We start from the raw sequence: 14,115 nt of genomic DNA, 5'->3' as shown, positions 1-14,115 counted from the left end.
TCCGGATGTTATCTATGTTATTAATCATCTTAGTATGGCTTGAAATGTTGTTCTAAAGCCAAGATAAAAGGACCTGTATTACCATGTTCCATCAAGCTGGATGCCAGCCAGGCACTTGTGAGTACTTCAGCTATAGGCATGATGTTTTCATTCTTTGTCATTATCCCACAATGCCCCTTCTCAGCGTGAAGCAGTCAGAAAGATTGAGGACCAGATTCCCTGTGACTGGGGAAACGATAAATAGCCAGAGAGTCAGTTTTGAGCTCTGCAGGTCACACGGCAGTGTCTATCACAGTAACTCAACTCTGCTGTTGTAGCCTGAAAGCCGCCATAGCACAGAAACACATGAGCCTAGCTGTGTTCCAATAAAACTTTCATGTACACTGAAATCTGAATTTCATATAATTTTCACGTGTTACCGAATATTATTATTCTTTTGGGGTTTTTTCTAGTCATTTAAAAATAACCACTCTTCTGAACTTTCTGGCCATAAAAAATGGGCAGTGAGCTGGATTGAGCCTTCAGGTGTAGTCTGCTGACACCTGGTTTAGATAAACTAAGTCTAGGGCTGGCTAGTCAAGCCCTCTGGGTTTGAATCTCACAATCCCACTTATTAGTGCTGGGGTCCTGGGCAAGTTACCTCTTGGAGTTTCACTTTCCTTATATGTAAAATGGGAGTAATAGTGGATCCTATCTGATTTGCCTGGTTTGAGAATTAGGATAGATGTAGGTGTCAACCCAGTGTCTGGGGCAGAGAAAGCACCCAGCAAATGTAGCTGCTACTGTTGTTGGCTATTATGAAGGCTCAAGTAGATCCCTACAGCCTTGGAGGAACCGTATGTGCTGTGGAAGTTTGACAGTCTTTAGCTATCTTCAGTCCACAGTTCAATTAGATTTGTATGAGGCTGGAGGTTTGGTGGTGCTGCCTTACTTTTGCGCAGTTAAGATTAAGGTGTTGTTTAAGTAGAACAAGGTATATCCACAGAATGGGTTACTGTGCAGCCATAAAAAGGAGGTAGAGGTGTATATTTGTGTTCTGACCTGTAAAGATGCCCCACATGTCTGTCTAAATGTGTACAGGTATGTGTGTGTAATGCATGTACATGTGGATATGTGTAAGGTGTGCATATGTCCTTTGAAATCAGGGCTGCTCAGCCTTGGGTTGACATTTGGATCTAGAGTAGGCAGAAAAATGCTCTCCCCTCCCCAGTCATGTCCATTTCGGAATCTCCAGAACCTGTGAATGTGTTAGATTACATAGCAAACAGGAATTAAGGTTGGAGATGGAATGAAAGTTGCTAATCAGCATAAAGGGAGATTAGCCTGGATTATCCACAGTGTAATCACAGAGGTCCTTCACAGTTGCCCAGGAAGTCAGTGAAGACACAACTATGGAAGAAAGGCACAGCATAAATGCTGCTGGCTTTGACAAATGCAGGAAGAGGCCAAGGAACACGGGCAGACCCAAGAAGCTAGAAAAGGTGAGGAGGCAGATGTTCCCTCATGTGTCCAGGAAGGCATTCAGCCCTGCTGCCACCTTGATTATAGTGCAGGCAGATCTGGTTCGAACTTCTGATCTCCGGAAATGTGAGATAATCCATTTGCATTGTTCAAGCCACTAAGTTTGTGGTGATTTGTTATAGCAACAACAGGAAACGAATCCCTTTGGAAAGGGAATTGCTGTCCTATGCCTGACCCACCATCATATTTTGGAAGCACATTAATTTCTCAGGCCCACTGGTGGAGAGGAATCTGCCTTAGGAAAAATCTTGTCCTGAGTCTCACCTGTATCTGATTCAGATGAGACTCTGGACTCTTGACTTGGTGCTGGAACAAATGAAGACATTAAACCTGTTGGGATGCAATGAATGTACTCTGCATGTGAGAGGACATGAATTTGGGGGGCTGGGGCAGAATGCTATGGTTTGACTGTGTTCCCCAAAGTTCATGTGTTGGAAACTTCATTCCCCATCCAACAGTGTTGAGGGGGCGGATTTTTAAGAGGGCATGGGTCATGGGGCCCTTCCCTCATGAAAAGGTTAGCCATTGCAGGAGGGGTTCCTGATAAAAGGAACAGGCCCCTTCCCCGCTCTTCCTCTCCTGCAGGCAAGCATGCCCTCTTGCCCTTCCACCTTCCACCATGGGATGATGCAGCAAGAAGGCCTTCACCAGATGTGGGCCCCTTGACCTTGGACTTCCCGGCCTTGAGAACTGTAAGAAATAAACCTCTGTTCTTTAGAAATTACCCAGTGTCAGATATTCTGTTACAGCAGCACAAAACAAAGTGAGACAGAGGGTGCAGGGAAGGAAACTCCTCACCCAATTCAGTGAAACTGTAAATTGGTTAAAAAAAAAAAAAAAAAAAAAAAAAAAAAAGGACTTGAAAAGCCTGGCAGTAGCTATTCATAACGTGGAAACTCTGCACTAGCAATTCCTGCAAACATGCACATATACTTGTATTTGCTATAACACTGTTTAATATAAAAACATAGGCTGGGCACAGTGGCTCACACCTGTAATCCCAGCACTTTGGGAGGCAGAGGTGGGCAGATTGCTTGAGCTCCGTTCAAGACCAGCCTGGGCAACTTAAGCCCAGGAGTCTGAGGCTGCAGTGAGCTGTGATCGTGTCTCCATACTCCAGCCTGGGCAACAGAGTGAGACCCTGTTTCAAAAGAAAAAAAAAAACAAAAACAAAAACATAAAAAGGCAGAAATCTAAATGATTATCAGTAGGGAACAGATTAAATAGAGGGGAATTTCCCCTCTATTAAGATTAAATAGATTAAATAGAGGGGAATTTCCATGCAAAGGAGTACAATAAAGCAATTATAAATAACGATGCAGATCTATATAGGCTGACATGAAAAGAGCAAGTTACAAAACATGTATAAATTATTCATTGTTTATTAAAATTACATAAACGTTTATATTTATAAACAAGTGGTAGAGACTCATTCATTCAACAGAAATATACTGAACTACAGGATATAGCTTTTCAGTGTGTATGTACATTTGTTCAACAGAAATATGTTGAACCAAAAAAAAAAAAGAAAAGAGGAGGAGATGAGTCCATGTACTCCTCAGTTTACTCATGAGCTCATTTACTGCACAAATGCAGACACTCACTACAAAAATGGCAAATATATATTTGCTACTGTTCAAAGCAAGAGCCCCTCTAAAAAGGCCTTCACTAGCTACTGGGAAGGCTACATTTGAGGCTACAAGGAGCTATGAACCTGCCACTGCACTCCAGCTTGAGTAACAGGAGACCTTATTTACAAAAAAAAAAAAAAAAGTAAATAAACAAGACTTTAATTACATTTGGCCCTAAGCACATACAGTAAAAATTCAGTGGATGCAGGTCTCAGGTGAGGTCAGCGAGGCATTATGCTCAGCATTTGATGTCCAAATCACAAACAGATTATGAAATACTTACATGTAGAAATAACTAAGACTTGGCTGGGCACGGTGTCTCATGCCTGTAATGCCAGCACTTTGGGAGGCCAAGGTGGGTGGATCACAAGGTCAGGAGTTCAAGACCAGCATGAACAACATGGTGACACCCTGCCTCTACTAAAAAATACAAAAATTAGCCGGGCTTGGTGGCACACGCCTGTAATCCCAGCTACTCAGGAGGCTGAGGCAGGAGAATTGCTTGAACCCGGGAGGCAGAGGTTGCAGTGAGCAGTGATCACACCATTGCACTCCAGCCTGGGTGACAGAGTGAGACTCCATCTCAAAAAAAAAAAAAAAAAAAAAGAGAAATAACTAAGACAGGCTAATGGGAATTTTTCAAAGACTTTTTGGGTCATCTCTAGTTTTGTTGCTTATTTTCAATCAAACAAACTTTTAAAGATACCTGTTATTTGTCACAGATAACCAAAAGAACTGACTCTGCAACAAAGCTAAAGTTCAGTAACATTTATGTGATAACTCCCCCAATCCAGAATATGCAACGCCACCCCCCCCCCCGCCACCAGAAATCAGATATGCATCGATATCCCAGCAACCATAGCCAAACATTAACACACTTTGCACCCCAGGAAATGTGTAGCACTTAGCACCCATTTTTACTCTTACTTCTCTCAGAGTTCTAACCAGCTAGTAGTACTCTGCAGTTCCCTGAGCGTCAGAATTGCCACTTTTCATTTAAAAAGCATTTTTAAGGCCGGGTGCGTGGCTTACACCTATAATCCCAGCACTTTGGGAGGCTGAGATGGGTGGATCACCTGAGGTCAGGAGTTTGAGACCAGCCTGACCAATATTATGAAACCCTGTCCCTACTAAAAATACCAAAATTAGCTGGGCGTGGTGGTGCGCACCTGTAATCCCAGCTACTTGGGAGGCTGAGACAGGAGAATCGATTGAACCCGGGAGGCAGAGGTTGCAGTGAGCTGAGATTGCGCCATTGCACTCCAGCCTGGGCAACAAGAGTGAAACTCCGTCTCAAAAAAATAAATAAAAAGCCTATTTAATATAAAAATATAGCTTTATATTGGGAAAGGCTGAAAAACTTAATTTCATAAGACAAACTAGAAAAAAATAAAGCTTGACAAATATTTCCCATTTGTAAGTATTAGTCTTCTCTACAGGACAAGCTGAAACATATTAATTTTTTAAAAGAATTAAGATTTTATTTACATGATTGATTAAAAGGGGTATGGGAATGTAGTTAAAACTAGTAAGAAGCCTTGAACTTGGGCTTAAAGTCACAGTTGAAATCTCAGCTCCACTCTTTCCTAGCGAGGTGACCTTGGGCACATTATCTTCTTTGAGCCTCAGTTTCCTCATCTGCAAAAACGTGATAATAACAACACTTAATTCATGAGTCCGCTGTGAGGACTGAATGAAACAATCCAAGCAAACCACTTAACATGCTACTAGGCACGACAGCTCTCAGCACACATTAGCAAACTTGTCATCTGCAACTTTGCAAACTCCTTGAATACTGGACTCAGAATGGCCCCCATAATATCTCATCTATAATAACTAACTTCAGTCTTCCATTCATTCACACATACAAAAACCATTTACTGCACATCTACTCTGGGCCAGGTAACCTTCTCTATGCCCTGGGGATCAAGAAAGACACATAAAAATTCAGATTATGAAATTATGAGGTCATTTTTTAAATTCAGATACATTAATTAAGGCAAATTACATTAATTGCTAGAAGAGTCGTAAGGAAAAGGATATTGCATTCTGAAGACTGCACGACATGCTGGAGTGAGGATCCCAGGTCAAGAAAGCAAGTGGGGAGGGAGTCAAAGGAAGGCAGCTCCCTAAAGTGAAATCTGCCATCTACTGAGAGCTGGGTGTGAATTCTACCTGGTTCTTTTTCTTCTGGCCAAACCACACTTACTTAATATTGTGTAGCTTTCTCATGATGATCATTCAAAAGTCTACCTCAACTTATTTATTTATTTATTTAATTATTGACACTCTGTCAATATCACTCTGTCGCCCAGGCTGGAGTGCAGTGGTGTGATCATGGCTCACTGCAACCTCCACTTCCCTGGTTCAAGCGATTTTCCTGCCTCAGCTTCCTGAGTAGCTGTGATTACAGATGCATGCCACCATGCCGGGCTAATTTTTGTATTTTTAGTAGAGACAGGGTTTCACCATGTTGGCCAGGGTGGTCTTCTACTCCTGGCCTCAACTGATCTGCCCGCCTTGGCCTCCCAAAATGCTGGGTTTACAGGTGTGGGTCATGGTGCCCAGTCGAACTCAACAGATTTACTTGGGAGAAGATCTTCATCCTGGGGAAAAACACAGAGTATCTGTAATTAGTTCTCCAGTCATACGCTTATGATCATATTCCATGAACCAAGCACTAGGCACCTAAGAGCAATCATGTGTGTAAGAATTTAAAATTGGAGCAAATATGGCCATAAACGTGTTTTTCAAATTACTCTGGTCTCAGCATGAAGAATACTGAGGAATGATAGATGAAGGTGAAAAGTTAGGAGGCCACAGGAGATGGCCAGGTAAGGTGAGCTCCAGATAAGAGCCTGAGCTCAAGGGGGTGGCATCTGAGAGGAGGAGAAGGAGAGGTGCTTTGGAAGTAGGATATACTCAGTATTTTTCAAACAGCAGTTGGGGCCAGGCACGTTGGCTCACACTTGTAATCCCAGCACTGTGGGAAACTGAGGCAGGAAGATCACTTGAGCCCGGGGGTTTGAGACCAGCCTAGGCAACAAAGACCCCAGATCTACAAAAAAGATAAAAATTCACCTGGCTTGGTGGTGCATTCCTGTAGTACCAGGTGCTTGGGAGGCTGAAGTGGGAGGATCATTTGAGCACAGGAGGCAGAGGTTGCAATGAGCAAAGATCCTGCCACTACACTGCAGCCTGAGTGACAGCAAGACCACGGTCTCTAAATAAATGAAATGCGAAAACTATTCTGAGCCTGCAGCTGCCAGATTTCACCCCCACACCAGACTTTGCTGACCCCTGATCTATGTACAAGTGAAGTCCATTTTCCTATGAAACTTCAATCCTTTTTAATCACTTCCCAAATCCAAATTCTTCTTACTCAGAAGGGGAATTTCTGCGCTTTCTCAACTTGCATTTCAGAGGTTGAGAGACGCTGGCTTTTCAAGACTTTGCCAAATTGCTCCTTTTCAATCCTTTCAGCCATTCTGGGGCCTTGAGAGCAGGGGCTCATCTTTCTACCACCAAGGGCACCCCCCACCCAAGGATGGCAAATATGTGGCCGAGGTGCCAACACTAACATCAAACATCAATGGCTCCCACTGCCCCTGGGTTCACAGGGCTGTTGGTTTTCGGTTTACAAATTCACATGAGAGATCACTGTTCTGCTGGCTTTTACACTTGCACACTGACTGATACGTCAATTAAAATGAAAAAACGAAATGGGGCATGGAGAGAATTTTTAATGAACTCATTTTCAATGCCAGTTACCAGGAAATATCTGAATGCATTTTTGAGAAATTAGACAGGTTATGACTAATCTACTAAGGAATCTGAATATTGTATGTAGGGCAACAACATAAACATTACTGCATGCAATGTGATTTGTATTCACAATGAAATTACGGAGCCCACCCAGGGCCAGGCAGTGGATTTCATTCTGCTGGGAATCTGATTTTGTGCAACACTGTCACTTCCCGTTACAAGTATTTACAAAATCCACCTGAGCCTCTGAGCCCAGGTTGGATGCAATAATTTGATTTCATAGTGAGCTGGAGGACTACTGAATGAGTTTTTAACTGTTTTATCTCATTAGATTAGCTGTCTTCTTACATTTCTGGGGATGAATCTATAATCTACCTAATTGGATTTTAAAAATAAAGGACCCAGCCAGGCGTGGTGGCTCATGCCTGTAATCCCCGCACTTCGGGAGGCCGAGGCGGGTGGATCATGAGATCAGGAGTTCAAGACCAGCATGGCCAATATGGTGAAACCCCATCTCTACTAAAAATACAAAAATTAGCTGGGCGTGGTGGCGTGTGCCTGTAGTCCCAGCTACTCGGGAGGCTGAGGCAGGAGAATCACTTGAACCTGGGAGGTGGAGGTGACAGTGAGTCGAGATTGCACCACTGCATTCCAGCCTGGGTGACAGAGCGAGACTCTGTCTCAAAAATAAAATAAAATAATAAAGGACCCTCTGAAACTTAAAAAAAAATTGTTATACTTGCCACAAAGCAGTTTAAAAGTCATAAGAGAGTTCAAGAACTCTAAAGGGATGGTATTGGGAAAAAATTGTTCCCATGCATAATACTGAAAAGAAAAAGGGTACTTATCAGGGGGAAATGATTCAATAGAAAATATTTTGGCAATGGTGTGGGAAAAATAGGTCTAATAGTTCTATACTCTGAATTATTTCCCCAAATGATAGTATTTTGCCCACATATTTACAACTTCTCTAAGACATGGTAATAACATTTATTTTTTACTTTAAACAACAATAACAATACCCTTCTCAATCTTAATCTTGATAATATTATTTGAATTCCAGTGACTAAGATGAACAGTTACAGTTTACCCTAAATTGAATTGAGGTTTATCGTTTTCCTGCACATGTAAACTTATCCACGCGGCGTTTTGTTCGGTGGGTTGGCTTCTTCCCCTCTGGCACATGAAATGGAATCTATTTGCTATCCCTGCTCTAACCATGTGGACTGTCTCAAAGCTCCAGCAAATATTCCTGCTCGTGGCAAAGTCTGAAAGAAACTGCTTCTCCACCACCGACCAGCTCAGTGGCCTCCCAGAAATTCCAAGTGCCTCATTCCCCAGCCTGCTCCAGTCACTCATGGTACCTGCTTGGACCTGGAGGCAGCTGAGTTTGAGATATCAAATGTATTTAAGTAGGCAAAAGTATGTGAGAAAATTTTGTAAAATACTGTGATGCAGACAGTACATCCACATAGAGCTACTGCCTAACGGAAGGGAGCTCAGGAGTTGTCCGGTTTACCGCTCTGGTGAGGCAGCCAGGGGCTAGGAGGAGCTGAAAAGCCACACAGAAAATCTAAAGCAAAAGTGCCCAAGGCCAAGCCACACAGGGTGGTGGGGGGGTCCCTCCACACCTGGGCCCTGACTCAGTGCTGTGACTGATGGCTGCTGGGGAGGCGCACAGCGTCTGAAGACAGGTTGTGCAGGCTCCCTTCCAAACTAGGTCAGCACATTTGGACTTTGACAAGCTCATCCCCATAAAAACAGGTTGTCAATGATCATTAAGTTCTCAGTCCAACTTACAAGGACTCATTTAGCTCACAGATTATCTAAGAGACAGCCCTGGCAGGGGCCTATTGAGTTTTCTGAGCCACTCAGAAAATTAGTGAAAAAAGATCTAGGAGGTAACGGTGGTTCTTAACCAGAGCTACATACGACAATCGCGGGGCCTCTGAAAATAATACAAGTGATGCCACTTACATGAAATGGCCAGAAAACAGGACTCGATAGAGGCAGAATCTATAGAGGCAGAAAGTAGGTGAGTGGTTGGCCATGAAGCTGGAGGGTTAGGAACAGGGATTAACTTTAGAAGGGGCAAGAGGGCTCTTGCCTTCTTGAGGTGATGAAAATATTCCACAATTGGATAGTGGTGCTGGTTATATAACTCTGTAAATTTACTAAGAATCATTTTGTACACTTAAAATGGGAAAATTTTTGAAATGGGTCAGGCACAGAAAGATGTATACCCCATGTTCTCATTCATACGTGAGAGCTAAAAACAACAAAGCTCCTAGAAGTGCAGTAGAATTGTGGTTATTGGAGGCTGGGAAGGGTAGGGTGGAGGAGAGGATGGGGAAAGTCACAGCTAGATGGGAGGAATAAGTTCTAATGTTCTGTAGCACTGTAGGATGAATAGGGTTAGCAACAATTTAGTGTATATTTTCAAAAAACTAGAAGAGGATTTTCACTGTCCACAACACAAAGATATGATAAATGTTCAGGTGATGGACATGATAATTACCCTGATTTGATCATTACACATTGTGAACATGTATCAAAATATTACTCTGTATCCCATAAACATGTACAAGTATTACCTGTCAAGTAAAAATAAAAAGGAAAAATGGGCAATTTTATGACCTGTAAAATATATCTCATAAAGTTGTCAAAAAAACCCAATAATACATATGCCTGGACCCCAACTCAGAACAAATGAATCAGAACCTCTGGGGCTGGGGCCTCACATTTTTTTTTCTTTAAAGCTCCTCAGGAGATTCCCAAGTGCAGCAAGCATTGAGGACCACTGCAAGGAGAAGACTCGGGTAGCAGCAGCTGGCAGGTGGCAGAGTGAGCAGTGAGAAGAGAGAGCAGCGGAAGGTAGCAAATGCAGACGTAGGGTCCTGTCCTAGCATATGCCCTATCTGGCGGGAGGAGCTCAGATGTGCAGATTAATGACTTACCTTGCCTCAGGAAAAACCAGGATAAAACAGAGGAAAGAAAGACCGAGGTGGGCGTGTGGTCACGGACTGAGGAGGCCGGCAGGTTGCAGAAGCCACACATTGCCTACTCCAGCCGTGGTGGGTGACCAATGAGGCAGAGATCCTAAACCGGAGCGGTGGTCATGCCGATAGCACCACTCCCCTGGTACAGAGCAAGTCTCCGTCTCGAAGAAAAAGAAAAAGAAAGAAATGGCTCTAGAGTCAAATCAGACTCTGAATCCCTGGCCTAGATGTTCACAGGTGCACCTTACTAAGCAACATTTCCTCCACTGTGAAATGGGAATAATCATAACCATAAAATAATAATAATAATAATAATGATACCACCACCATAGTGGTTGTTTACGAACACCATGTTATGTATTTCATTTAACGTGTTTCGTGGCACCTAGTTAGGGTTCATGGAGTGTTAGCTGTTCTGAGAATTACAACAAATAATAACAACCTTCAGATAAATCCCAAGTGTTATCTAAGAATGACCTTTCAAAACTTATCAAGCTGTTGTAGCTTCTCTCTGGAAAAAGTGGCTGTTGAGCCCAGACGGCCTCGGGCTGGGCCGTGTTCCGGTCCGGAGCCAACCCGCCCATGGTCAGGTTGGCCACCTGCTAATGAGGTTGAACTGCTTCTTCACGGCAGCGGCAGCGGCAGCCCGCGGGGCGTCGCCTGGCAGGCAGGGGTACACCCAGACGGCTCCTACATGGCTTCACAGCTGAGGCGACCAGCGGCGGCGACAGTTGCCGTAGCTACCCGGGCCATTGACCTCGCTCTCTCGCGTCACTTCCGGCGCGCCGTCCACCGGCCCTCTGGGCCGACCGTTCGGGGTCGAGGCCAGCCGAGCCGAGCCGAGCTGGACCGATCGGAGCCGAGCCCAGACGAGCCCGATCTGGCAAAGATCTCGAGGACCAGGGCGCAGAGCAAAGTGGCCTCTGCGTGACTTTGCCCCAGCCCTTGGTACCTCAGGTTCAGCGACGCCATCCACCTGCCCTCTGGCAGATGGTGGCTGAGAGGTCCTTGAAACAGGCAGAACATATTAGCCAAAACTATAATAGTCAAATATTTACCACATTGAAATTTAGTGGGATTCCCATGTATTTTAAGGGTCCCCTCCACTCTTCCAAATTCCAAGTCACGTGGTTTTTGTCTCCATCAGATCACTCGAGGTGTGGATCTTCAGGGAAGTTATGGGGAAAGAGAGACCAGCAGCATGCCCCGTGGGTGGCCATCCTCCTCCCCACGGGAGTGCCAGGCAATCTCCCCAGTGCTGGGGTCCACTCCCGGTAAGTTCATTTTGTTTAGGGTCCAGCTGGGGCCATTGAGCCCCTTGACCGAATGCAAGCAACACGGCGAAGCAAAGCCCAGGGTTGTCGGTTTGGGGTTTTCCATCGAGAGAGAAGTTAAACAACAAATGCCCTTCTCTGTCCATTTTATTTTTTTCATCATCAGTGACTAGGCCACTGACTGCCAGGGATGTGCATTTCTTAGGGGTCAGGAGAACACAGAGCAGCAGCAGGGCAACAGTGCCACAGGAAACATCACTATCCTTGCTTGAACAATTACTGTTAGGACACAGGCAGGGAGCCATTCCTAAGTCTTCCTGGGGTGATGGGTGATGGTCTTCTTCCTTGCCATAAACACAAAGGATTGTTTCCAGGACTGTGCTGGGGGCATACTTTCCTAACAGTGGCTCTACGGCTGTCCCAAGCAGCTAGTGATGGTCACAAGGCTAGACGCAGTGACCAAAAAGTTCTAACCCGAACATCAGTGAGTGGAACTCAAGCACCCACTGGTTAGGATGTTGTGTTGCTGCTGCCTCCAGGTGGGAGCCTCAGAGACCATGTGGCAGACACACAGCCCACGCCTGATGGCACCTCCCAAGTTCAAGTGTGGCAAAAAAGAGAGCTCTGCTAATAAACTGAGCAACTTCCATTCAACTCCTGGGATTCATTCTGATTGGAACAACCTGGTTAGCCCTTCCCCCAATCCCCACCACCCTCTGAAGCATGACAAGGTGATTTTGGGTGCCAACTGGCCAGACCTTGGCAAGTTTCCACCCCTAGAGTCAGGCAAGGAGCCTCGCCTTTTTTTTTTTTTCAGGACAGAGTTTCGCTCTTGTCACCCAGGTTGGAGTGCAGTGGCACAATCTCAGCTCACTGCAACCTCCGCCTCCTGGGTTCAAGCGATTCTTCTGCCTCAGCCTCCCGAGTAGCTGGCACTACAGGCATGCACCACATGCCCGGCTATTTTTTGTATTTTTAGTAGAGATGGAGTTTCACCACGTTGGCCAAGCTGGTCTCAAACTCCTGACCTCGTGATCCACCTGCCTCGGCCTCCCAAAGTGCTGGGATTACAGGTGTGAGCCACTGCGCCCAGCCGAGGAGCCTCTCTTGATTCATGTGGACTGAAAGGAGAGAGGCTTAGTTTTCCATAAGAAGCTCTAGCTTTTTTTTTTTTTTTTTTCTTTTTTTTCGAGACAGAGTTTCACTCTTGTTGCCCAGGCTGGAGTACAATGGTGCAATCTCTGCTCACCGCAACCCCCGCCTTCAGGGTTCAGGTGATTCTCCTGCCTCAGCCTCCCAAGTAGCTGGGATTACAGGCATGCGCCATCACGCCTGGCTAATTTTTGCATTTTTAGTAGAGACGGGGTTTCACCATGTTGGTGAGGCTGGTCTCGAACTCCTGACCTCAGGTGATCCACCTGCCCCGGCCTCCCAAAGTGCTGGGATTACAGGCGTGAGCCACCACGCCGGCTTTTTGTTTATTTTTTGAGACAGAGTTTCACGCCTGTCCCCTAAGCTGGAGTGCAATGGGGTGATCTCAGCTCACTGCAACCTCCCCCTCCCGGGTTCAAGTGATTCTCCCGCCTCAACCTCCCGAGTAGCTGGGATTATAGGCGTCTGCCACCATGCCCGGCTAATTTTTGTATTTTTAGTAGAGACGAGGTTTCACCATGTTGGCCAGGCTGGTCTCAAACTCTTGACTTCAGGTGATCCACGCGCCTCGGCCTCCCAAAGTGCTGGGATTACACGTGTGAGCCACCGTGCCCAGCCCATTCTAGCTATTTTTTTTTATAGAAGAAAGAGATACTGGAGAGCCAAAGAAACAATTGTCCATTGTAGCCTTTTGGGGAGAGATTCCATGGTGAATGCCTAACTTTTGGCCCACAATATTAATGTCCAAGAACTTTTACACTTCCACGACTCTTCTCTTGACTTTGTCAAAAGATGCAGTCTAGTTGGCAGTGAACCTTCTCTGGCTGGGATATGGCTCAAAGACTACCCCGGCATTGTCTCATGCATTAAGGTATCATTTAGCCTGAGATGGCTAAGCTTGCAATCTCTGGACTCCACTCTGTCATAAACTTTCAGACCCTCAACCAGGAACTTACATGGAATGAGCTGGTCCTGGAGGTCGGCTGGAAGAAGACTTTGAGATGACCAAATTCCTCCGAATCACTAGCTATTTTGAATCAAAGCCTTATCCAACAACCAAAGTGTATAAACCCATCTGCCTCCACCTTCTTCTAGTCACCCTCAGTCTCACTGTCCAGACCTATGGGATTAACACCGTAGAGTACTTGCTGTTAACACTTACTGTCCACTAACACCCATGGAATGTGGACACTGCTAAGCTAGGAGACAATGCTTGTGCAATAGTTTGTATTACCCTTTTGGCAAAGGACCACTCCAAGAAAATGGTGTATTTCATCCCATCAGCACTCCCCCTGGCAAAGCTCTCCACCCTTAGCCATTCCCCTCTTGTCATTTCTACTGTGGCTATCAATGAGATCTTGTGCCTGCATTAGAATACCGAGCTAGCATTTGATATTTGACCTCACTCCAAGGTGTGTATTCTGGGTTTCTGTTGTTTATTTTCCTTTTAAAAAAATGAGTGCAATTCAAAGTTCTTAAAGTATATCTGTTCCCTGCTTCCAACAACTGACAGATAACAAAATGGAATATACAAACACATTTTTAATTTATAATGTATATTAAACATTATTATACATATACAACTTACAAGTGTTGCCTCTGGCTGGATTCTCTGCCCATTGCCCCAACACTGAGGATTCTGTTAGTTGTTCTGCCCTGAATTAATTATAGCTATAAAATTTCATGACCAGCAAGAAACCAGGAGACTTCCCCAGTACATCTTGAATTTATACATATATTTTGTACTCGATTTAGTACACAATAAATCCAGAA

Source organism: Nomascus leucogenys, chromosome 2 (genome assembly GCF_006542625.1).
Source record: "Nomascus leucogenys isolate Asia chromosome 2, Asia_NLE_v1, whole genome shotgun sequence".
Lineage (NCBI taxonomy): Eukaryota > Metazoa > Chordata > Mammalia > Primates > Hylobatidae > Nomascus > Nomascus leucogenys.
The sequence above is the reverse complement of the archived record's forward strand: the minus strand, read 5'-3'. Positions refer to the sequence as shown.